This window comes from Dermochelys coriacea, chromosome 1 (genome assembly GCF_009764565.3).
Source record: "Dermochelys coriacea isolate rDerCor1 chromosome 1, rDerCor1.pri.v4, whole genome shotgun sequence".
In the NCBI taxonomy this organism is placed as follows: Eukaryota; Metazoa; Chordata; order Testudines; family Dermochelyidae; genus Dermochelys; species Dermochelys coriacea.
This window is the reverse complement of record NC_050068.2, coordinates 57,817,594-57,840,870: the sequence shown is the minus strand read 5'-3', so window position 1 is coordinate 57,840,870 and position 23,277 is coordinate 57,817,594.

The following is a 23,277-nucleotide window of genomic DNA, read 5'->3' as shown; positions in this document are numbered from 1 at the left end:
TCAGTTTGTAGCAAAGTTCCTCCAGAGGTAAGAAGCAGGATTGAAGACAAAACGGAGAGTTTCCAGGAGCTTTTATATCCTCTGCTATGTGGAAGGACACCCCTTTATTCTTACTGTGGAAAAATCACAGCAGCAAGATGGAGTTTGGAGTCACATGGACAAGTCACCTGTCCATACATGACTCAGTTCTTTACAGGGAGAGCAGCCATTGCTCACATGCTACCTGAATGTTCCCAGGAAGACTCCTTAACTGGATTGGTGTCTCCCATTGTCAGTTAAGTGTTGCTTGATTGGGCACTTAATCTGAAGAGTCCCTTCTCAATAAGCTGGCCAAATGCTTCACTGGTGCTACTTAGAATCAAGCACATTGAGATACAAGTACATAGCGAATATTCATAACTTCAACAAAAATGATACACATACAGACAGCATAATCATAACCAGCATATTATAACCTTTTCAAAGACACCTCACATGACCTCTTTTGTACAGGATTTGGTGCAACTATAGGACCTTGGTTGCAACAATGATCTATACAGTCACAATTCATGTCAATAAGTTACATCCCCAAAATTAATGCAGGAAGGGATGACACAAACATCGCTGACTGCATCCCAAGAGCGCCCCATCCTTGGTTTTGTCTTACTATAACTAGTATTGGGGTATAATAGAAATGGTTTATTCAAGTCATGTTCAACATGATTGAATCCCTTTACAAACTCAAGGTAAAACTTGGTTAGAACAATAGTGGATTGGATCTGCTCTTGCAGCAGGGTTCCTATATGTCTTGTGACCTTGCCAAGAGCTAAAGAACATAGCTACTTTATCCGTATAAACTCTGGCAAATGTTTGGAACCCAATTAATATCAAGACAATGTAGATATTAATGTTGTCCATATTATAGGAATCTTGGCATTTAGCCGTGAAAGCAATATAGTAGTGTGCCTCAGTTTTCCTCTTATATATACCAACCTAATCTCCTTTTTTGAAAAAGTAACAGATTTTTTAGATAAAGGAAATGCAGTGGATCTAATTTACCTAGATTTCAGTAAGGCATTTGATACCGTGCCACATGGGGAATTATTAGTTAAATTGGAGAAGATGGGGATCAATATGAACATCAAAAGGTGGATAAGGAATTGGTTAAAGGGGAGACTGCAACGGGTCCTACTGAAAGGCGAACTGTCAGGTTGGAGGGAGGTTACCAGTGGAGTTCCTCAGGGATCGGTTTTGGGACCAATCTTATTTAATCTTTTTATTACTGACCTTGGCACAAAAAGTGGGAGTGTGCTAATAAAGTTTGCAGATGATACAAAGCAGGGAGGTATTGCCAATTCGGAGAAGGATCGGGATATTATACAGGAGGATCTGGATGACCTTGTAAACTGGAGTAATAGTAATAGGATGAAATTCAATAGTGAGAAATGTAAGGTTATGCATTTAGGGATTAATAACAAGAATTTTAGTTATAAGTTGGGGACGCATCAATTAGAAGTAACGGAGGAGGAGAAGGACCTTGGAGTATTGGTTGATCATAGGATGACTATGAGCTGCCAATGTGATATGGCTGTGAAAAAAGCTAATGCGGTTTTGGGATGCATCAGGAGAGGCATTTCCCGTAGGGATAAGGAGGTTTTAGTACCGTTATACAAGGCACTGGTGAGACCTCACGTAGAATACTGTGTGCAGTTCTGGTCTCCCATGTTTAAAAAGGATGAATTCAAACTGGAGCAGGTACAGAGAAGAGCTACTAGGATGATCCGAGGAATGGAAAACTTGTCTTATGAAAGGAGACTTAAGGAGCTTGGCTTGTTTAGCCTAACTAAAAGAAGGTTGAGGGGAGATATGATTGCTCTCTATAAATATATCAGAGGGATAAATACAGGAGAGGGAGAGGAATTATTTAAGCACCAATGTGGACACAAGAACAAATGGGTATAAACTGGCCACCAGGAAGTTTAGACTTGAAATCAGACGAAGGTTTTTAACCATCAGAGGAGTGAAGTTTTGGAATAACCTTCCAAGGGAAGCAGTGGGGGCAAAAGATCTATCTGGTTTTAAGATTCTACTTGATAAGTTTATGGAGGAGATGGTATGATGGGATAATGGGATTTTGGTAAGTAATTGATCTTTAAATATTCAGTGTAAATAGGCCAAATCCCCTGAGATGGGATATTAGATGGATGGGATCTGAGTTACCCAGGAAAGAATTTTCTGTAGTATCTGTCTGGTGAATCTTGCCCATATGCTCAGGGTTTAGCTGATTGCCATATTTGGGGTTGGGAAGGAATTTTCGTCCAGGGCAGATTGGAGAGGCCCTGGAGGTTTTTCGCCTTCCTCTGTAGCATGGGGCATGGTTGACTTGAGGGAGGCTTCTCTGCTCCTTGAAGTCTTTGAACCATGATTTAAGGACTTCAATAGCTCAGACGTGGGTGAGGTTTTTCATAGGAGTGGGTGGGTGAGATTCTGTGGCCTGCGCTGTGTAGGAGGTCAGACTAGATGATCGGAATGGTCCCTTCTGACCTTAGTATCTATGAATCTATATAGCACATCAGGTCTGGAATGCCTTTTCTTCTGTGAAAAGTTCCGAGATTGTTTACAGGCATTAACTGTGCAACATTAGCATTACAAGGCCTTTTAACATAAAGTGTGTTCTTATGTATCACTCTCAATGTGTTCAAGGGATTTTCCAAAAGATTAGGCACGTTGTACATTTTTACAGGTCTTGGTGATAGCAAGACATTAATTAAAAAATTACTATTGGCAATAACAAATTCATTGCAAGTGTCCATTTACAATCATTTTTGTCATGCCACACCTCTGGCTCAATACCTTTGGGGTTTTGGCATTTTAGGGTTACCAGTGGCTTCCCTTAGCAGAATTAAGTTCTCGATTCTTTTTCCCTTGTCCTGTAGGATCAAACCCTGATTTCTCTTGCTTAACAGAATTTACTGGCTGATTGGGCATGCTTTCTGTGCTAACAGCTATTTGCAAGTCTTTCTCCCTGTAAGCCAGGAAATTTGTATCAACACAGACAGGAGCCTGTTCACCAATTTTCAGATCCGTAACTGCTACCAATTTCAAGGCTGGACACTCATTCTTCCCTTCAGCAGGACTGGGTTCTTTCCCCCGCCCCCCTTTTGCATAGAAGGTTGAAAACTGAAACTTCCTGCTCACAGGAATCCCTTTGCTGGCGAGGTGCATTTACTAACTGCAAACCCTCTGTGCTATGAACATCTACACAGATGCTCTCCTTCCTGCTTGCTTGTGAATCTACCATCACCAGGAATATAGAGACTGGTTTCTGTTTTAAAAAGATAGCAAACCAATTCAAAAGTACCTAAAGGGTAAGAGGTTGTGTCATAAATATAAAGGGAAGGGTAAACACCTTTAAAATCCCTCCTGGCCAGAGGAAAAACCCTTTGACCTGTAAAGGGTTAAGAAGCTAGGATAACCTCGCTGGCACCTGACCACAATGACCAATGAGGAGACAAGATACTTTCAAAGCTGGAGGGGCGGGGGAGGACAAAGGGTTCTCTCTGTCTGTGTGATACTTTTGCTGGGACCAGAGCAGGAATGCAGGTCAGAACTCCTGTAAAAAGTCAGTAAGCAATCTAGTTAGATATGCGTTAGATTTTGTTTTGTTTAAATGGCTGATAAAATAAGTTGTGCTGAATGGAATGTATATTCCTGTTTTTGTGTCTTTTTGTAACTTAAGGTTTTGCCTGCAGGGATTCTCTATGTTTTGAATCTGATTACCCTGTAAGATATTTACCATCCTGATTACAGAGGTGATTCTTTTACTTTTTCTTTAATGAAAATTCTTCTTTTAAGAACCTGATTGCTTTTTTCATTGTTCTTAAGATCCAAGGGTTTGGGTCTGTGTTCACCTATGCAAATTGGTGAGGATTTTTATTAAGCCTTCCCCAGGAAAGGAGGTGTAGGGCTTGGGGGGGATTTTGGGGGGAAAGACGATTCCAAGTGGGCGCTCTCCTTGTTATATTTGTTAGATGCTTGGTGGTGGTAGCAATAAAGTCCAGGGAAAAAAGGTAAAATAGTTTGTACCTTTTTCACTTGGAGGGTGGTGAAGCACTGGAATGGGTTACCTAGGGAGGTAGTGAAATCTCCTTCCATAGAGGTTTTTAAGGTCAGGCTTGACGAAGCCCTGGCTGGGATGATTTAGTTGGGGATTAGGTCCTGCTTTGAGCAGGGGGTTGGCCTGCTCCTGAGGTTCCTTCCAACCCTGATATTCTATGAAATAGCAGGGGGCCCCAGGATGCGTACTGGGACATGTGCTATTCAGCATATTAATAAATGATATGGAAAAAGAGAAAAACAGTGAGATGGCAAAGTTTGCAGCCAATACAAAATTAGTCCAGATAGTTAAGTCCAAAGCAGACTGCGAAAAGTTACAAAGGGATTTCACAAAACTGGGTGACTGGGTGACAAAATGGCAGATGAAATGTAACATTGATAAATACAAAGAAATGAACATTGGAAAATTATAATCCCAACTATACAAACAAAATGATGGGCTCTAAATCAGCAGTTTCCAAGATCTCTTTCTTGAGTGGTGTCATTGTGGATAGTTTTCTGAAACCATCTGCCCAATATGCAGTAGCAGTCACAAAAGTTTACATAATGTTAGGATCCATTAGGAAATGGATGGATAATAAAACAGTAAGTATAATGTCAGAATATAAATCTATGGTATGGTTATACCTTGAATACTGTGTGCATTTCTGTTGCATCATCTATAAAAAGAGAGAGGCAACAAAAATTAAGGGTATGGAACAGCTTCCATATGAGGAGAGATTTAAAAGATTGGGACTGTTCAGCTTGGAAAAGAGATGACTAAAGGGGGATATGATAGAGGTCTATAAAATCATGAATGGTGTGGAGAAAGTGAATAAGGAAGTGTTAGTTTTCCCCTTCACATAACACAAGAACAAGTGGTCACTCAATGAAGTTAATAGGCAGCAGGTTTAAAACATAAATAAGAAAGTACTTCTTCACACAACACACAGTCAACCTGTGGAACTCATTGCTAGGGGATGTTGTGAGGGCCAAGAGTATAATTGGGTTAAAAAAAGAACTAGATAAGTTCATGGAGGATAGGTCCATTAATGGCTTTTAGCCAAGATAGTCAGGGATGCAGACCATGCTCTGGGGGTCCCTAAGCCTCTGGCTACCCAATACTGGTGACTCGATAATTGCCCTATTCTGTTCACATCTTCTGAAGCATCAGGCATTGGCCACTGTTAGAAGTTAGGATACTAGGTTATATGGACCATTGGTCTGACCCAGTATGGCCGTTCTTATGTCCCTAATTCAGCAGAGTGCCCTCCCCACAATCCTAGGCTGGGTAGAGGGAGACCTCTGCATAGGTAGCTGATACGCATATGCATAAGAAGGAGGTTCCCCTCCACTAGTGAATCTGGGATGTCTGATCTGACCCTTTGTTTGTTTTTAACAATTATTTAACTCAAACACACAAAATAGAATAGAGTGAAACACTGTACCTGCAAACTAAAACTGGAAAACTTTGGATTTTCTTCCCATCTGCAAAGCAGCAAAAGGGGAGTGCAGAAAATTACTTTGTTTCCTGTTTTTTCCCCTCTTTTTCACTCTCAGCAAAAAGTGACATTTGCCAGTTGGGAGGAGTCAGTCATTGTCCAGCTACTGAGATCATGATGATATTGGGCCAATTTTTCCTCTTGTTTGTCAGGCAACCCCATTGACTACAATGAAGTCTCATTGTTTTGGCTCAGTGGAGAATCTGGTTCCTCATTTTATTGTGGCAATGATGCTGAGTATTATAATATATAACTAGGGCTAGAAAAATTACATATTCACTGTGTCATTCTTTTAAATAAGAAAAGAAGTTAAAAAAGGAGTTGATACTGGGCATCCAGAGCAGGAGGAAGCCTTTTTATGAATAAAAACCTTTTCTTCTGTCATGTGAAGAATGAGTTTTTTTTTTACAGTATTGCCTGAGAAATGGTGCAGCTGAAGGACTGAGATAAAAAAGAAGCCGATGGATAAGAGCTGGAACCTGCTAAGCAAACAGCTTATTTCATTTTATGTATTTGTTTCTAATGCACTCTATCTCTGGGCATTAGGAAAGCTACGCAAAATTATAAGGAGAGGCTTAATTAGTCTCTGCTCGAACAACCCTGACTTCCTCGGAATGACACCAAGGAATGAATTTGGCCTAATAACAAAACCAAATTGACCTAATGTCCCAGAAAAATCTGCTGCTCTGACAAACAGAACTGAACCAAAAACCCCACTGAACTGCTGAACGCTCCCCCCCACACTCCAAAACTATGCACTTGTTTAGTTTCCCCCCAGAAACAAACCAGTTAGCCACTGCACAGCTCGTCTTCACTGCACTAAAGGCTCAGTGCTTCTTTATGTAGGAATAAATGGTAACTCTCCACCTTTGTATCTGTAGAGTTTCCACCTAAATATTTTGTCAGGGGACAGGTTTTTCTCACAGTAGATTTGGCTCCCCAGACCTGAGGAGCTTGAGGTGCTGTAAGTCCACAGAATGGTTTTTGTGAAGGCACCTCCCCCCCACACCTCCTTTCCACTTCCAGCATACATCTGTCCCTTTGATCTGTGTTGCTAAGGTTACCCTCAACCACTGCTGCCTCCTTGATCCCTCTTGATTGGGTTTGATGACAGCGCAGTAGGGGAATCATAATAATTAATTTTTACTGGTTTGCCCCATTGCTTTTTGGGAGGAGGATTCTGTCCAGTATGATCAACACTACTCATCCTGTTCTCAGCCTGTCCCCTCTCCACAAATAATGTATGAATCCTGCAGAGCATTCACGAAGGGGTTTCTATAGAGGGAGAAGTGGAGCATGCTGCAGAGCTGGTACTGTCCCAGTCAGTGTCCCCAGACCAGGATTTGTGGGTGCAGATTCTCCTGTTACTTGCACACATTAGGGCACCCCACCTTTTCCCAGTCTGTAGGGCTCCAGGTGAAACCCGGTTAATTTAGGCCATGTCTATCGCATCTAGTGTAGATGCAATAAATCGATCCCCGATCGCTCTGCCGTTGACTCTGGAACTCCACCATGGTGAGAGGCGGAAGCGGAGTCGACGGGGGAGCGGCGGCTGTCGATCCTGCACCGCGAAGACGCGAAGTAAGTGATTCTAAGTTGATCTAAGATATGTTGACTCAGCTACGCTATTCTCGTAGCTGACGTTGTGTATCTTAGATCCATCCCCCCCGCAGTGTAGACCAGGCTTTAGGCACCCCCACCTTTTCCCAATTTGTAGACCTTCAGGCAAAAAGCACCTACCCGTACCCAATTTGCAGGGCTCAGGGCCATCCATATCCAATATGTAGGGCTCCGGGTGTATACTACTTCTGCAGGTGTGAAGGACCTTTTACCTGTGAAAGAGCCTTACACAGTAATATCCTTAACCTCTATTTATTAACGATCACCGAAAACAGAATACACACACTACACATATAGTGATCACCACTCCCAAAAAGACAGATGAACTTTTCTTGATGGTCAATCAGGATGAGGTCCATCTGGGGGACTCCAGTTTCTGCACGGTGTCATTGACAAAGCGTTGAGGTCTGGCAGCTCTGATCTTTGGGGCTGCATCCTGGAGTTGGTTCCCAAAGAAATTCCTTTTGGACGCCAGTTTATATAGTGAAATTTGAGTCCAGTCCTTGAGTACTGAGTAATTTAGTAAAATTACTAAAATTTTACTAACCAATTCTAACATAGTGTAATAAAATTCTCTAATCAATCCTACCCCACCACCTTAATTAATGTACACCTAGCAAAATTAATTATGTGACAGAAACAATTAAAGAATCAGACAGAGACCATACAGATAAACAATAGGGAAGTAGGAACTATAATGACAAAACAATAAAGAAATGAGGATTTCACAACCACAACTATTGATAAGTGATTTCTTGCCAGACAGAACACTATCAAACTAAGTTTTCTTCAACCATCTTAAGTTCTGTTTCTTTATCTGGTGATAGTGGGTGCCATTAGGACGGGGTCCTTCTTAACAGCCTGATCTTACATTGTTTTAATGTAATTTAGATGGAATGTGAGGATCTGACTTCCTGCTTCTCAGCTAATGGCTGCTTCTTGGCTGCTCTTTTAATCTGGCTGCAGAGGAAGGCCTTAGGCTTTAGACCTTATAATATGGCTGCAGACAATGACCTAATCCTTACATTCCCTTGCTAATGAAAAGGAAGGAAACATTAGGCCCTAAAATAGCAGTTTTCTATATGGGAGATGGCTGTAAGATGAGGGACCCTTATCTGCCCTGGGCAAGAATTTATTAGAGGAATCCTATGTTTTATTTAGTTGTATTAATTGAGGAAAGCACATGGTTGGAGACAGAAAACTGGGTTCACAGTGAAGAAAAGCCTCAGTGTGGTAATACTGAGGTCTGTTTACTATAAATCATGGGCAGTAAAACCCAAATGTTTGTTTTGATCTTAATGCTTTTCAAGCCTTTTATGTTGGGTGGCTTATTTTTTTTTTTGCATTGCTGTTGAGTGTAGTGTTAAAGTTGAAATCCCATTTTATAACAATACTCATTAATTTCTCATCCTATGTATCTTGTTATCCTAGAAAATTAATGCTTTAGAATAGTATAAGTATACAGTTTATAAGTAGAGCTGTGTGAAGAATTGGTTTGGTGGCTGTTCTGGAAAAAAATTCCATTTATAACCTAATTTGAAATTGTTCAGAATTTTTGATGAATTGAAAATGTCCATTTTGGGTCTGTTTTAGAGCAGGAATTTAAACCTGGGTTCCCCATACCTCAGCTGAGGGCCCTTACCACAGGGCTAAAGGTTATAAAGACACGGAGCCATGAGTGGCACTACCAATGCCAACAACTCCTCCTCATTCTCTCAGTTTTGTGAATGGCAAAAATTGGTGTCAAATTCCCAAATAGTCTGTCAACCAAAACTGCACTTTTCAGTGAATAAACTCTTTGTCTGAAAAATGTCACCCAGATGTAGTTGTGTGTGATAATGATGCTATGCAACCCACACTCTAACCACAGAAGCAGGGCCAAATTCAGCCTTGACTATTTAGGCACAATTCTGACTTCAGAGCTGAGTTTGGACTATAATAATTTAGTCTTAAAAATGAGGAATTCTGAAAAGATGTGAGGTTCATCTTTTAAACCAGACAAATTTTGTCAAGTGCATCTCTGCTGCTAGCTAAAATACACCAAAAGAGGGAGATAGTCAGGATTTCGTTGTTATGCACTTAGAAGTGGCTGTGACAGGTTATTTTGGGGAAATCCAGATTCAGTTATATGAATGGTGCTGTAAAACAGATTGTTCAGGGATGTCTAAGAGCAAGGAGCAGCCATTAAAATTTCACTTTTATTACTCTGGTGACATCATTAAATTTTACAGTAATTTACATGAAGAGGGCAGAGTAGGAGAAGAATTTTGTTAATATGAAGTCCACTGTGAACCATCACCATGCAGATCTAATTTACCTGTTCAGTGCTTAGATAGCACTTTGGTGGACAGGCAGTATAGAAAAATCTATGAGAAGAGAGAGATAGAAACTGCCAGCTAAAAGGAAAAACAAAACAGATTCCATTCTGAGCCTAGAAAAAAGGACGTAATACAAGAAAAATAAAAGCTTCAAAAATTCTAACTTGTATGTAAAGATTCTTCCATGCCCTTTTGATATGAGCCAGATCAGAATTTTTGCAAAGTTTATAAGTGTTCACATCTGTGATTTTGATTCATCTCATGTAAAGAGAGGGGATAACTATGATGTTCAAATACAGATACATACTTTTCATTTCTGGAGTTTTGGTTGAGATTCATTTCTAATTATAAAAAGAAAAGGAGTACTTGTGGCACCTTAGAGACTAACAAATTTATTAGAGCATAAGCTTTCGTGAGCTACAGCTCACTTCATCGGATGCTCACGAAAGCTTATGCTCTAATAAATTTGTTAGTCTCTAAGGTGCCACAAGTACTCCTTTTCTTTTTGCGAATACAGACTAACACGGCTGCTACTCTGAAACCTGTAATTTCTAATTATATTTAGTACAATGAAAACTGCAGCAAGAACAGCCCGCTGGTAAGAATTGCGGGAGGGAAGGAGCAATCAGTTGCCATCTTGAGCAATGAACTCCACTATGTTCCTTAATTAAGAAAGATACTCTTTGTATGAATAAAAGCTTTTGTGCCAACTTCTATTGTGTGCACACAGTTATGCTGTTCAATAAATGCTTGTAAAATATGACTGGGTTACTTAAAATCAGCATTTGTCTTTGAAGCATACCATTTCTATAGTAATGTTACCCCTTTTTGACCTGAGTGGCTAGTTTGGGGCCCTGAGGGTGTTCCAGTCGGGAGTGGAAATTGTCACAGTCTTATATTTTCTTTGGTACAATCTTGTTTATTAACAAGGAATGTGCAAAATCCTGGATTTCCAAATGCAGGAGGAACCAAAAAAAGAGAGTTTCTTTGCTTACAGTCCCAAAGTCTCTTTCGCTCATGTTGGGATTCCCTCTGAGACCTTTTCTACTCTGCTGATCCAGAACACCTTGTCCAGTTCTGAGAGGGTACTTCATCCAGTTCTCAGGGATCCAAAAAAGCTCAGTTCAACTCTGGATTTCATCATTCAGGTACTTTACTTGGCATACAGAAAAGCTACTCTCAGTTGAACAGACTCAAATGCAAGGGGAGGTTATAGGGCATAGCACACATCTAAAGTTACACAGCAAAACTTCGCCTTCTATACGTTTTTACTAACACTAATAACACATGCATTCTTAACCATATATTGCAACATATGCTTCATGATTGGCTTGGTTACTTTTCAGGAACCAATCCATGTACAGTATGCTCTCTGTCCATGTATTGTCCATGCTCGACCTACTCTTTACCTCATCTCCATATTCCTAACTTATCGTGTGCATTCTTATCTTCTTTGTAGTAAGTGGTTCCCAGGTTCAGAGTAGCAGCCGTGTTAGTCTGTATCCGCAAAAAGAAAAGGAGGACTTGTGGCACCTTAGAGACTGTGTTCTCCCTCTTACATATGCTGGCTCAGATTCCAGCATACTGCTTGTTAAGCCCCTATTTGCAACTTAACCTTCCATTCACTTTCCAGTCATGCCCACTAAAAATTAGGCAAGTTACTTATGTCAAGCCAGGCCTACAACTCGCACCAGATCCAGAATCCCTCTCTCTAACTTCTTGCAGGGTCACACACCCTGTCCGGAAGTATTGTGTGTGTTTGTGGGGGAAGTAGGAAAATGTACTTATAGCCCTGTGGATCCCTGTGGCTACAGGTGTGACAGTACTGGATGATCTTGCACAGGGCATATTTCACGTATTCCCACAGAATTCAGAGGTGATGTGCAGGGCCATCCTTAGGCATATGCAGAATACGCAGCTGCGTAGGGCACCAAATGTTATGGTCCCCTAGGCAGCTGCATGCTGAGTATGAGGCGCTGGCTCCAGTGGCCAGCCCCATCCCCCGGCTAGCCCCCCTGCTCTGCCCTGCCCCACCTCTTTCCACCCCTGCTCCACCCCACCCCACCCCACCCCCATTCCACCTCTTCCCCCAACCCGCTCCCCCGTGCGACATGGCCCGCGGGATTAGCGGGGGTACTGGAGCCGGCAGAAGGGGTCGGACCTACCCCCACACTCACCAGCGGTGGTGGCAGGAAGCAGAGCAACCCGGCCCCAGCCCGCTCCGCTCCGCTACCTCCCAGCCGCGTTGCTCTGCTTCCCGCCATCACCGCTGGTGAGTATGGAGGCAGGCCTGACCCCTTCCTCCAAGCCCTCTCCCCGAAGCAACAGGGCTGGGAGCTGGAGGAGTGGAGCAGGCTGGGGCCGGATCGCTCTGCTTCCTGCTACCGCTGGTTAGTGGTGGGGGGGCCCAACTCCTGCTGCCAGCACCAGGCCCCCCGCTAATCCCATGTGCTGCCCTGGGCCTCCCTGCCCTGCTGCTTCCCCCACAGCTCCTGTCCCTGCAACCCTTGAGCACAGCCCCTCCAACCTTCTGCGGAGGGGCCAGTCCCCCGGTGGAGTGGCCACTCCCCCTGTAGGGGGTGTGTGGGTTCTCGTGCTGTGCATTATAGGTAGGGATGGTGATGTGTAAGGAGGTGTATTGTAAGTTACACTTTGGCCAGTAGGTGTGAGTCCAAATGAGTCAAAGGGACTTGTCTACACGGGCAATAAGGGCTTGTCTACACGGACACTAGCTTGCTGTGCACTCAGGGCCAGCCCACAACATTTTGGCACCTGAGGTATGGAGCTCAAATGACAACCCCATTTCCCCTTGCTTGGGCCAAAACTTTGAAAGGTCTCAAATATGCCTTCTGCCTTCCTGTTCCACTCTTCTCATAGTACTGCTCTGCTACCTACCCCAATAAAGGAGAACTAACTTAAAATGCCTTGTTCAAAATTTTTAAGTAGCACTTAACTTTCAAACACCTGAACAGCAAATGTAACTTTTCTTGTCTGCATAGTAAACACTGGCATTTTTATTTGTTTGAATAATCAAAGTGGTGCTTTCTGTGCCTTCTTGGTTGCAAAGATTTGAACTGCTTCTTGAAGGTCCACAGTCTGGGCCAGCTCACGTTCTATTGAGATGGTTGCAAGGCTGACCAGCCTGTCCTGTATCATTGTGGAGCGTAGTTGTGTTTTTATTAACTTCAGCTTGGAGAAGCTGTGTTCTCCACTGGCAGCTGTTATAGGAAGTGTTAGAAGTATGTGCAGAGCAACAAAAGCATTTGGAAAGAGGGTGGTCATCTTATTTGTGCACAAATATTCCAGAACAGCCTTTGAAGTTGATCCTGCTGAAATGTATCTTGAAAGGGCTTTCAGTTCATCACCTAACTCACTCGCATCAATATCGTACATGACATCATGTGTCAACACTGTCTCTAGTCCCTGCATTGCTGGTGTAGGTCTTCTTCAGGTATAATGAGGAGTTTGGGAATATCATACAACATTCCAGATATACTGCTGTGTTCCTTGAGCTGCATGAAACATTCTTCAACTGACTGTATTGCACAATCTAGCACCTGGTTAAAGAATTCAGCTTTGAATTGTTGTTTGGGGTCTCTTATGGGATTATCCCGTGCCTCATAATCAAAATGTCGTCTTCTTTGATGACTCTTGTATTCTTGAATGGGTGGGAAAATAGCTTCAGTGTGAAGTTCCTCTGCCAACTTCTGTGCACTCTTCAGAACGTTTTGAAATCCCTCATCTGACCGGTAAGACTGTAGGTATGACTTTGCTTTTTCCAGTTGTTCCATTGCTCCAGATATATCAAGGTCAACACCTTGGAGTCTCTTGCTTACAACATTTATTTCAAACAGTATGTCATGCCACAACACTAAGTCACACAGAAATTTGAAGTTATGTATGTTTCTGGTGATTCCATTTCCCTCTGCCACTGTTCTCCCATGAACAAATCCTGTCATAGCATTATCCTCCATAATGGCAACTACGACATCATCTATCTTCCCAATTTGGTGTTTGATAGGCTTTATTGCCTCCACTCAACTTTCCCATCATGTGGCACTCAGTAGTTTCAGTATCAGAAAGGATGTTCTCAGATGTTGCTTCAAAATTTGCCATCGATGAGTTGATGCAGAGAAAAATACATAGATGCTTTGAATTACATTAAAAAATCCAGCAGCCTCACTAGAAGCTGATGCTGCATCACTGACCACCAAGTTCAATGAATGAGAACTGCCTGGGACAAAAAAAGCTCGAGGGTTTAACTCTCGGATCCATGTCTGTACTCCTCTGTTCTTTCCTCTCATGTTGGCACCATTATTGTAGACTTGACCTCTCATGTCAGCTATCGCAATTCCTGTATCTTCCAGCTTTTTAAGAAGCACATTTGTCATACCAGCTCCTGTAGTATCATCAATGTCAATAAATTCTAGAAAATGCTCTCTGACCGTCACCATTGCAGGGACATTTTCACTAGGTTCTGTTGTTGTTACAAAACGCACCATGAAAGTCATTTGTTCCATATGGCTGATGTCAGGTGTGCAGTCCAGAATAACAGAGTAATATCTTGCTGACTTCACATCTGCCACAATCTTCTGTTTGACCTTTGTTGCCAGTAACTGTATGATCTCGCTTTGAATTGTTTTTCCAAGGTGGTGGTGTGTGTACATTTATTGGGTGGTGAGTCTTCTTAGGTGTTCCTGGAGTACAGCATCAAACTCCTCCAAACAATGGAAACTTCCTCAAAATTGGCAGAGTTTGATGCTGTACTCCAGGAACACCTAAGAAGACTCACCACCCAAGAAATGTACACAAACCACTACCTTGGAAAAACAATTCAAAATGAGATCATACAGTTACTGGCAACAAAGGTCAAACAGAAGATTGTGGCAGATGTGAAGTCAGCAAGATATTACTCTGTTATTCTGGACTGTACACGTGACATCTCCTCACCACTCACGACCTCACTGGGGCCAGAAGGCTCACCGTGAACATTTGTGTCTATGTATCTCAGGAGAGCTCCTTCCTGCTTAGACAGAAAAGCTTCCTTTGCTTTCTTTCTTTTTCTGAATGCTGCCCCAGAGAAGCGTTTTCTTCTTTCACTTATGACTGCTGTTCTGTGCCAGCTATAGTGGCTCTCAACATTCAATTGAAGGGGACAAATAAGCAGGCTGGTAGCAGGGCCTGACTGAGGGAAGATATCAGCATCTTAAGGGCCTAACTGGCTCCTACTAATTCAGCTGACTGCCTATTCTCCTCAAGTGGGTTCAGGGAAGCAGCAGGAAACAGGAAGCTCCCTGAGAAGCTGGTTTTCATCAGTCCAGGCTCCTGAGGGTACTAGAGAGGTATATAAGAGGCTCCTCCTCCTCTCTCTCCCTGCAGCTCCTGCTGCTTTCTGTTATTCCCTCTCACCTTTTCTCCTGCCTGCCTGTTATGTCTCTTGTGCCCTCCTTCCTCAACCATTTCTGTGAATCTAGAGCAGAGAGAATACATATGCACCAGCAGCAGACTCAATTTTCTACACTCTGGGTCTTAGTGCCCCCCCCCCCCCAGTTTGGCACCTGAGGTGGCCGCCACAGTTCGCCTCATGGTAAGGGCAGCCCTGTGTGCACCAACTGTCTATGTGGACCCTTGTGATGGGGTCTGGAGGCACCACACATAACCAGAGCCAGGAGTAGAGCAATACTGGGCTAGGGAGGCCCTGCCCCTTCTCAGGTACAAGGTGTGGTGTTGTTCAAGTGCTTGCACATGTTCATTCTGATTTAGGTGTGTGAGTGCCCCAAGCACAGCTGTCAGAGATTTTTCCCCTAGTGGTTTCTGTCTACTCGGCTCTGTCACCCCATGGTGCTGTGTGCTCATAGCACCGGTATAAGGAGGCCCCCCGGAGCCTGCACTCTTCAGTTCCTTCTTACGGCCCGAGCAGCTGTTGGAACTTTCCCTCTTTGCCTTGAGCAAAGTGTCTTAGTGGTTTTCTGTTGTTTTTTATTGTAAATATTTCATAGTTTATAGTTATAGTAGTTTTAGTATATTTAAAGTTGTAGTTTAGGATTCCTCTCCGTACGCGATGAGGCAGTCAATCCCGCCCCTGGTTCATGCCTCAAGTGTCGGGGTTCAAGCAGTGTTTTTCATGTAGCAAGCCTACTGCCACCTAGTGACCTGCACTTCAGTTGCCTCAAGTGTTTGGGAAAGGGTCACAGAAAAGAACGCTGCCACATTTGTCGGGGATTCAAACCCCAAACGCAGAAGGACAGAGCAGCAAGACTGAAAGTCCTCTTCATGGAGGCAGCACTGAGATCTGCCTCTTAGCCAAGATCAGACTTGGCCCCGAGTACTTCGGCGTCAGTGCATAGTGAGCTGCCAGCCGCTAAGAACTCTCAGCACTGTTCCTCCTCACCAGTGCTGAGGAAGAAACACCGAGGCCACTGAAGGGAGACAAGCGGGCAGAACGGGATAGAGCGAGACCCATGCTGGGCTGCTCTCCTTCCCTCTCCCGAACTGCAGCAACTGCCACAGTGTCAGCAGCACTGGCACCACAGACTCCAGATGTTCAACTGGCTGCCCAGCACTGGACAGACCTGTACAGGGTGGCAGCGACCCTGGAAGCCTACATGGCAGTGAAGAACATAATGACTTTCCTAGCACTGAGCCCGGCCAGGAGGTAGGACACAGCACCACCCAGCGACACCAAGGCATCAACCAGCTTTAGGCTGGTCTCAAGGCCAGCCTCTAGGGGGAAGACCCCTTTCATTGCCTCGCCAGAGATGTCCCCACGGCACCAATCATTGGCACCAGGAGGATTGGCGCCACCATGGTCACCGTAGTTGTCCTCCTCATCTTTCAGTTTGGACGTTGGGTCCCACTTCTTGAGATGCTGGCACCGGCGGGAGGTTCTGCGTCAGTCCCCACACCCAACTCTGCCTGCAAGGACAGTGATGCCACACAGTACCTGGCCCATGGGTCCATGGGGTCCAGCACCACTACAATGGCCATTTTGGAACCTGGGGGATTTCCCCCAGAACAGGGCACCAGCTCATGGTGCTCCTACTCAATGTGCTTGGAGACTACAGTGGCACCAGGGGTATACCGAGAGACTCTGGGACCAATGCCAGAGCAAGTCCCAGTACTGAATCCAGCACTGACCCGGGCCTACTCCCCAGTACTGAAACCAGCACAGGGACTGGTGCTGGTCAACAAGAACAGGCTCCTCAGGAGGAGGTTGCATTGGATGCTATGGCAGCACATGCCTCCTTCTCATCTTCTCCAGAGGATGAGCTGATGCTCAAGGGTCCTCCCTGCCACAGGATGACCTTAGAACCCCCAGGACTTACTAAAGCAGATGACCTGTAATCTAGGGTTGCAGGCGAAGGTCGTTAAGGAACCATCAAATGGGTTCCTGGACATTTTGTCGGACGTAGCCCCTACACAATGCCATCATGGGACCGATCAAGCCTCCATCCTACCCATGGCCAAAAGAGTAGAAAGGAAGTAAGCTTTGTGTCTTCTAAAGGCTGCGAGTTTCTGTTCTCGCTTCTCCCATAGGGGTTTCTCATTGTAGAAGCTGCCAACAAGAAGGACTGCCAAGGCCAGATGAGTTCTACCGAGTGGTGAGTTGGAGCCGGTTGGCACCAGTTTGCTAAAACTGGTTGTTAAATTTAGAAGCCCTTTTAGAATCTGTTGATCCGTGAGGGGCACCGACTCCATGGGTGCTCCAGGGCTGGAGCGCCTAAGGGGAAAATTTCGTGGGTGCAGAGCACCCACCAGCAGCTCCCCTTCCCACCCCCGGCCCCAGCTCACCTCTGCTCCACCTCCTCCTCCCCTGAACGCGCCGCCCCACCCGCCCTGGCTTCCCGCGAATCAGCTGTTTGTGCGGGAAGCCGGGGCAGGCTGAGAAGCAGGATGGCGGCTTTGCACGCAGGCCCAGGGAGGTGGAGGTGAGCGGGGGCGGGTGGGCACGAGGAGGGCTGCCCGTGCTGCAGCAGGTAACCCGGGCGGGGGGGGCGCAGGGGAACCACTCCCTGCCCCAGCTTACCTCCACCACCCTTGGCCTGAGTGCAAAGCCACCACCTGCTTCTCAGCCTCCCAGGCTTCCCGCCAAACAGCTGATTTGTGGGAAGCTGGGGGAGGGGAGGCACGGAGAAGCAGAGCGGCGCAGTGTGTTCAGGAGTGGAGGCGGAGTGGAGGTGAGGTGAGCTGGGGCTGTGCATGGGGTGGGGAGCTGCCAGTGGGTGCTCCGCACCCACCAAATTTTCCCTAAGGGTGCTCCAGCCCCGGAGCACCCACAGAATCGGCGCCTAAGGCGCCACTTTTGATGTGATCAGTGGAGGGAGCAGCCGCTCCCCCTGCTCCCCCCCAGCTACGCTCCCCCGCCCCTAGGAGCCAGAGGGACCTGCCAGATGCTTCCTGGGAGCCGCCCCAGGTAAGCACCACTGGGACTCCCCACCTCGCCCTCTGGCAGGTCCCTCTGGCTCCTAGGGGTGGGGTAGGCACCCACTATGGTGGCCCATGAAACCCTCCTGCCCGGTTCTGGTGGCAAATGGGGAGGGGGTGGATGGGGTAGGGGTCCGGGGGCAGGGGCATCAAGGAACATGGGAGGTTGGATGGGGCAGGAGTCCCAGGGGGTGGGGGTGGGCCATGACCCCCTCCTGGGGTGAGGAGGGAACCGGTAGTTAAGATTTTGGCAGCTCATCACTGGTTCTACCCCCAAACTTAAGGAGCTCAGAAAGATGGACCTTCTGGGGAGAAAGACCTGCTCAAGTGGGAGGGGGGACTTCAGTTACGGATAGCAAACCAGCAGGAATTGCTGGATCGTATGACTTTAACATGTGGAAGGCTATGAACAAATTTAAGGACAGACTTCCACATGAGAGCCAGCAGGAGTTCTCGACCCTCATAGACAAGGGCAAGACAGTGGCTGGAGCCTCCTTGCAGGTGGCTCTTGATGCTGTAGACTCGGCAGCCAGATCTATGGCCACAGCTGTGACCATGCATAGGAGCTTGCAGTTGCAGGCATTAGGGTTCCCTTAAGAAGTACAACAATGTGTACAAGATCTACCATTTGAGGGACCCTCGCTCTTTTTGGAGCAAAGACACCAAGGCAACACTAAAGTCGCTGGGTCTGCAGTCACAGCCTAGGAGACAATATAGGCCACAACAATATGATCGTTTCTACTCTCACCAGATCTGTTACGACCACAAGAGACGTAGGAATAAGGAATGGGGATGTAGGCTTCCCCCACCTTCCTCCTCCTCTGCGGGTCCAATGCAATCGGCTCCTTGTCACTTTGGCACCTCAAAACACCTGTTTTGAGAAGTTTGTCGAGGGCAGCATAGCAATTCCTCACAATCCAGATTCAGTTATCCCTATTTTTCCGACCGTCTTTCCCACTTCCCAGAGGCCTGGAAGCTGGTCACCTCTGATCACTGAATTCTAAACACAGTGGAATTTGGTTATACCCTCCAATTTATTTCAACTCCACCTTCCCACCCACCTTCCCCATCCCTCATCAGGGACCCTTCTCACAAGCTTCTGCTAGAGCAAGAAGTTCAATCCCTCCTCAGAATGGAAGCAGTGGAGGAGGTTCCACTATATCTAAGGGAAAAAAGGTTTTACTGCTATTATTTTTTGGGAGGTCTCAGATCCATTTTGGACCTTCGTTGACTCAACCATTATCTCAAGAGGTTGAAGTTCCATATGGTTTCCTTGGGGTCAATCATTCGGTCACAGGATCCAGGGGATTGGTATGCCACCCTCAATTTAAAAGGTGCATACTTCCACATAGCAATCTTTCAAGGTCACAAAAGATCCCTGAGGTTCATGGCAAACCAAGGACATTACCAGTTTGCAGCCCTACTGCTTGGCCTCTTGGCAGCCCTGAGAGTCTTCACCAAATGTATGCCAGCGATAGCGGCCTTTCTCAGGAGAAAAAGAGTTCATGTATTCTTTTACCTCGATGACAACTGGTTCATCAAGGGCAGGTGTCAAGTGGAAGTGCAGTTGGACATCGCCTCTTCCAGTCAACCTTCTGGGTGTTTAGAAATTGACCCTGATACCCATTAAGAGAATAGAATTAATTGGGGCAGTCCTCGACTCCCAACTGGTGAAAGCTCTTCTCCCAGAGAGTCATTTCCAAGTGATTACAGAGTCAATATATCACATATATATCACATATATACATTATATCAGTATCAACCAATCACCACAGTCAGGCTCTGCTTGAGCCTTCTTGGCCACATGGCTTTGTGCAAGTATGTCATTTTGTCATACAAGGCTGAGACTCGGAGCTCTCCAAGCCTGTCTGGCTGTGGTATACTCCCCTTCAAGGCACCACCTGGACAAGGTAGTCACAGGGCATCCTCATATCCTTGGTTCCCTGTCATGGTGGTTGGATCTCCAAGTGGTCTGTGACAGGATTCCTTTCACAAAACCTCAGCCAGCAGCACACCTGGTCTCCAACGCCTCAAAACTGGACTGGAGAGTCCACCTAGTGACGCTCAAGACCCAGGGTCGTTGGTCCGCAGAGGACTTATCGCCAGTGTTCCCTCTAATTTTTCCCATGCGTGTGCAGAATGAATTTTGTTATGTACACCATTTTGTGTGTGTGCCATAAACTGATGGAGAGACAGATGAATCCTGGAGGTGAACGCCTGGCTGCGAGGATGGTGTCTCCAGGAGGGCTTCGGCTTCCTTGACCACGGGATACTGTTCCAGGAAGAAGGACTGCTAAACAGAGATGGGGTCCACCTATCGAGGAAGGGGAAGAGCATATTTGGCTACAGAATGGCTAACATAGTGAGGAGGGCTTTACTGCGTTCAATAGGGGCAGGTGACCAAAGCCCACAGGTAAGTCAAAAACATGGAGACCTGGGAGAAGGGTCAGAATCTGGGGGGAGCATGGAGCTGTTATAGCAGCAATAAGGGAGAGACAAGACAGAACTGTATGTGTGGCGGGGGGTGTTTAATCAGTATCTTAGATGTCTCTATACTAATGCAAGAAGTATGGGGAATAAGCAAGAAGAACTCGAAATGCTTGGTCTGAGGTTGAGGTACAAATAAGAGACAGGCTTACTGAAAGTCTCTGGGTAAGGATAAAAGGGATAAAAAAACAAAGGTGATGTCATGTTAGGGGGTCTACTATAGACCAACTAACCAGGAAGAAGAGGTGGATGAGGCTTTTTCTAAACAACTAACATCATCATCCAAAGCACAGGACTCAGTGGTGATGGGGGAATTCAACTACCCAGACATCTGTTGAAAAAATAACACAGCAAGGCATAGATTATCCAACAAGTTTTTTGAAATGTATTGAAAATATTTTTTTATTTCAGAAGGTGGAGAAAGCTACTAGGTGGGAGGCTGTTCTAGATTTGATTTTGACAAATAGGGAGGAACTGATTGAGAATTTGAAAATGGAAGGCAACCTGGGTGAAAGTGATCATGAAATGGTAGAGTTCATGATTCTAAGGAATGGTAGGAGGGAGAACAGCAAAATAAAGACAATGGATTTCAAGAAGACAGACTTTAGCAAACTCAGGGAGTTGGTAGGTAAAATCCCCTGGGAAGCAAGTGTAAGGGGAAAAACAACTGAAGACAGTTGGAGTTTTTCAAAGAGACATTATTAAGAGCACAAGAGCAAACTATCCCACTGCACAGGAAAGAGAGGAAGTATGGCAAGAGACCACCCTGGCTTAACCAGGAGATCTTCAATGATCTAAAAATTAAAAAAGAGTCCCACAAAAAGTGGAAACTCAGTCAAATTACAAAGTATGAATATAAACATATAATGAATATAAACAAATAACACAAGTATGAAGGGACAAAATTTGAAAAGCCAAGGCACAAAACGAGATCAAACTAGCTAGGGACATAAAAGGAAACAAGAAAACATTCTACAAATACATTAGAAGCAAGAGGAAGACCAAGGACGGCATAGTCTGTTACTCAATGAGGGGGGATACAGTCTCGCATGACCCTCTCATAAACAAACTAGGGAAATACAACCTAGATGGAGCTACTATAAGGTGGGTGCATAACTGGTTGGAAAATCATTCCCAGAGAGTAGTTACCGTGGTTCACAGTCATACTGGAAGGGCATAATGAGTGGGGTCCCGCAGGGATCGGTTCTGGGTCCAGTTCTGTTCAATATCTTCATCAATGTTTTAGATAATGATATAGAGAATACACTTAAAGTTTACAGATGATACCAAGCTGGGAGGGGTTGCAAGTGCTTTGGAGGATAGGATTAAAATTCAAAATGATCTTGACAAACTAGAGAAATGGTCTGAAGTAAATAGGATGAACTTCAATATGGATAAATGCAAGGTACTTCACATAGGAAGGAACAATCAGTTAGGGTATGTCTACACTATGAAATTAGGTCAAATTTATAGAAGTCGGTTTTGTAGAAAGCGTTTTATACAGTCGATTGTGTGTGTCCCCTCTAAGTGCATGTAGTCAGCAGAGTGTGTCCACAGTACTGAGGCAACCGTTGACTTCTGGAGCGTTGCACTGTGGGTAGCTATCCCACAGTTCTGGCAGTCTCCGCCGCCCATTTGAATTCTGGGTAGAAATCCCAGTGCCTAATGGGGCTAAAACATTGTCGTGGGTGGTTCTGGGCACATATTGTCAGGCCCGCCTTCCCTCCCTCCTTTCGTGAAAGCAAGGGCAGACAATCATTTTGCACCTTTTTTCTTGAGTTACCTGTGCAGATGCCATACCACGGCAAGCATGGAGCCTGCTCAGCTAGCCATCACCGTATGGCTCCTGGGTGCTGGCAGACGCGGTACTGCATTTCTACACAGCAGTAGTTTATTGCCTTTTGGCAGCAGATAGTGCAGTATGACTGGTAGCCATTGTCAGCGTAGTCCTGGGTGCTCTTTTAACTGACCTCGATGAGGTCGGGGCACCTGGGCAAACATGGGAGTGACTCAGCCAAGTCATTTCCCTTTTAAGTTTTGTCTCATGGCGATTGAGTCCTACCGGCAGTGCACTGTCTTTTAATCAGCAGCCAGCAGACGATGATGGCCAGCAGTCATACTGCACCGTCTTCTGCCAAGCACCCAGGAGATGACGATGGCTAGCGGTTGTACTGCACAATCTGCTGCCAGCAAGATGTATAAAGATAGATGAAAAAAAGAAAAGGAGTATTTGTGGCACCTTAGAGACTAACAAATTTATTTGAGCATAAGCTTTCGTGAGCTACAGCTCACTTCATCCGATGCTAATGGGGCAGGTTCATGCAGTGGAACGCTGATTCTGGGCTTGGGAAACACAGACTGGTGGGACCGCATAGTGTTGCAGGTCTGGGACGATTCCCAGTGGCTGCAAAACTTTCGCATGTGTAAGGGCACTTTCATGGAACTTTGACTTGATTTCCCTTGCCCTGAGGCACAAGAATACCAAGATGAGAGCAGCCCTCACAGTTGAGACGCGAGTGGCAATAATCTTGTGGAAGCTTGCAACTCCAGACAGCTACCGGTTAGTCGGGAATCAATTTGGAGTGAGCAAATCTACTGTGGGGGCTGCTGTGATGCAAGTAGCCAACACAATCAAAGATCTGCTGATATCAAGGGTAGTGACCCTGGGAAATGGCTTTGCTATGATGGGATTCCCTAACTGTGGGGCCATAGACAGAACCCATATCCCTATCTTGGCACCGGAGCATCAAGCTGGCGAGTACATAAACCGCAAGGGGTACTTTTCAATAGTGCTGCAAGCACTGGTGGATCACAAGGGATGTTTCACCAACATCATCGTTTCCTGGGATGGC